The following is a 3,668-nucleotide window of genomic DNA, read 5'->3' as shown; positions in this document are numbered from 1 at the left end:
AAAGATGGAACTTTGTTTTACGACGCACTAGGTGCTTGATTATGCCTAACAAAGTATAAGAGTCAGGGTACTTAAAGAAATGATTCTTAAAGTAAGATTATGAGATATTGTATGATAAGAAATATAGGAAAGAAGGAACGAAGAAAAGGAATTAGATTTCATTTCAACTCATGAGTTCATGTTATTGTAGTTAACTTAGCAATTCGTTATCTTCACAAGTATCGGATACTGCTTGAGTGTTCCACTATGATAGTGACCTCAAACTATTGAAGTTAAGCTAATTTATCGACTTACAAGCTTAGAATGAAGCAAGAAGAGCTACATCAGTTGTAAGGTCGTATGTTTTGTTTAAAGACCTTTTAAGCCAAAGGCTGGAACAAGTAATGGTTATTATGTCCCATAATCAGCAATTGATCCGTTTACACACGAAAAGACTCACATTCAAAGTAATGAGCAATAGTTGCGAGATTTATTTGAATGGCATGGTTATCCAAGCATTGGGTCAAGAATGCTTGATTATAAACAAACATTTCCCTAAACATGATAAACTCACTAAGTTCAAGTCATGGGCTTGATTTGCATTCCAAACATCTTTAGCAATGTCACATCGACAAGAACGTACTCAAAGGCTCTATTAGATAGACTCTTGATAGTTGCTCGATTTGGAATCGTTCTAAGACAAGCAAGTCTTACTTGTTGAAATCGACAAAAAAGAGAGTTATTGTTCTTGGTATAGGCAGTTGACTCCGAAGGCTAAAGAGGATTCAATTACTTCAACGTTTCACAAAGAATTTGAAAGGATATGGTTATATTCATCAAATGTGAACAAACTTGACTTGAGTAGCTCAAGAGTTCAGTGAAGTACAGAATCGACTTGGCAAGATATTGATGAGTGTCATTTATGGCACTCATAGGGTAGTCTTTTAGGGTTATTTTTTTCCCCTTTTCATGCTTTCTTATCTTATTTTTGGTCCTTTTTCCTTTAGTTTCTCTTTTTCCTCTTTTCTTTATGATTCTCGTGTTTTTATCGTGTTTTCCTTTATTTGGCTCTTTTTCCCTTTTATTTCCTTTCTTTGTGTACTTGTGTAGGTATTGTGAGAATCACTTTGGCAAAGGATTCAATTTGGGACTTTAATGATCAAGCAAGGAAGAAGCATTTGGCTAGAGAGGGCTTAGAGAGGGCTTGGAGAGGCCTCGGAGAGGTTTCCAAGGCAAATCTAGCAGGCCGCAGGCGCGGGTCATCTTGCCGCGGGCGCGGGCCCATGTTACTCAAAATTGCCAAAACTTGGCAAGAACTTGCCGCGGTTGCCCCGCGGGCGCGGGTAAAATGGAGTGGCCGCTCCATTCAGAGAGACCGCGGCCCCCTGATCAGGCTTTGGGAGCAGGGGATTAGCCGCGGGCGCGGGTTTCACTGCCGCGGGCGAGGATCTCTGTTGCTGCGGGCGCGGGGTCTACCCAGATAGCCCGCGGAGGGTTCCGTACCCATTTTTCCGCGGGCGCCGGTCTATCGAGAGAGGGCGCGGGAGCTGCCGATTTCTTCTTTGCTTATAAATAGAATTGTATTTCCTTTTTGAAACCAACTTTTTGATAATTTTCATTAGCTTAGTTTTAGAGAGAGAATCTAGAGAGAAGTTAGAGAGAAGTTCTTGGTTTTGGATTTGTAACTCAACATTTGATCAATCAAGTTTGGATTTCTTCATTTTCAATCAGCAATATTAGTGAGAATCTTTTCCTTCTTTCATCTTTTACTTACTTGCTATTGAGTTTTGCTTTTTGCTTGTTCTTCTTCGAATTAAAATTTGATATTGTTGATTATTTTGATTTCCCTTAGATTTTGATATAGAAATGAAGATTAAAGCAATATCTAGTTGTTTATTCTTCAATTTCACCATGGTTAGTGAGTAGATTAGTTGCTAGGGAAAGGGGGAAGCATGTTTGATTAATGAAATTGAAAGTTGATGCTCTTTGATTGATTGATTTGTTGCAATTAAATTGGTTGACATAGTTTTGCATGTGATTGATTAGACTAGGAGTGATCAACCTATAAGATTAATCTAGATTGCATTGCAACTCTTAATGACATGAACAATTGAATTGAAAGTTGCTCTAATTTATTGGGTTTTCTTGTGATTCTTCTTGATTTGCCTTTCATAGTGACACCTAGATTGGCCTATAGGAGATAGCATTCGAACTCTCTTGATTGCTACTATTGTTTGTCCATTGCAATACTTGAATTAATTGATTGAGCTTTAAACTAGCATTATCATTGAACTTGCATGTGGAACCCATATCCCTAGTGTTTAGACCTTTGTTTTACTTGATTAGACTTGCTTTATTTTACCATAGTGCCAACCATAATATCAACTCCATCTTCGAGGTAGCTTGACTTAGACTATAGTTTTCATCATTGCATTCCCTAGGGATCGACCCTTAACTTGCCCTATATTCATATAAGGTTGGTTAGGTGTTTACAAATTTTGTTTGACTTGGGGGAAGGGTACATAACGACATACATTTTCCTCTTGTCAAAATGGCGCCGTTGCCGGGGAGTGCTATTAGTGCTTAGCTTTTGTTGTTGAGTCTACTTCATTTTAATTGAAAAAAAATATATATATATACAAAAAGATTTTGTTTCTTTAGGCTACACTTGTAGCCGTGCTACTAATATTTTCTTTGAAGTTTTGCATGCATAGAGCTCGTGATCGATCCATTGTGCCTTTTGACCCGGAAATTGAGAGGACTCTCTCAAGAAGAAGAATAGCTAATCGATTCTCCTTGGGGTATAGTTCTTCAAGTGAAGAAGAGATTGAAGAAGAGCAAGGCATCGGAGAAAATCCGAGAGTGGCCTTGAAGGAGCTAGGAATACCCGGTGGTTATAGGTTTGAGAGCGGCATAGCTCCGCCTACAACACCAGCAAATGATTTCGAGATTCGGCCGGCCATGATCACCTTAATTGAGAGGAGGCAATATAGTGGGGCTAAGAATGAGAGCCCGTTGAACCATCTTAAAGAATTTGAAAAATATTGCAACACCATCAAAGTCAACGGAGTTTCTCAAGAGTTCATACGCCTCAAGTTGTTCCCCTTCTCTCTCATAGGAAGATCCTTAGAGTGGCTAGATAAAGAGGTGAAGCCCAATTCCTTGAGAACATGGGATGATGTTACAAAGGCCTTCTTGTCCCGTTTTTACCCTCAAAAGAAGACGGCGGAGGCAAGAGCCTTGATTCAAGGGTTCAAGCAAAGGCCAAATGAAAGCCTTTACGAAGCATGGGAGAGATACAAAGAGTATCAAAGGGAGTGCCCTCACCACGGAATCCCAACATACCAAGTGGTCCAAATCTTCTATGGCGGTTTAAGTCCCCAAGGCAAGTCATGCCTTGATGGGGGGGCCGGGGGTCCTATCATGAACAAGACCGAAGAAGAAGTGGTGGACATCATTGAGGACGTGGTGACGTACTATAGAGATTGGCAAGATGGGGAGAGAGACTCTTCAAGCAAGCAATCTTCATTGTACTCGGTAGACCATCTAAATGCGATCAACAACCTTTCCTCCCAAATGACAAACTTGGGAAAGGAGATGACCGCAATCAAAGCCAAGTTGGAGAGCACTTCTACTTCATCCCAAGCTTCGAATCTTCCCTCCCAATTTAAGGGGAGAGGTACTCCTTC

At 40.2% G+C, this 3,668-nt stretch overlaps 1 pseudogene; it reads right to left on the bottom strand.

The window, feature by feature from the left end:
* Nucleotides 1-3,215: 3,215 nt before the first annotated feature.
* Nucleotides 3,216-3,314, bottom strand: LOC145561165 (small nucleolar RNA R71; annotated as a pseudogene).
* Between the last annotated feature and the right edge of the window lie 354 nt (nt 3,315-3,668).

This window comes from Chenopodium album, chromosome 9, assembly GCF_948465745.1.
Source record: "Chenopodium album chromosome 9, dcCheAlbu1.1, whole genome shotgun sequence".
NCBI classification, from domain to species: domain Eukaryota; kingdom Viridiplantae; phylum Streptophyta; class Magnoliopsida; order Caryophyllales; family Amaranthaceae; genus Chenopodium; species Chenopodium album.
This window is presented reverse-complemented; position numbering and strand designations above follow the sequence as displayed.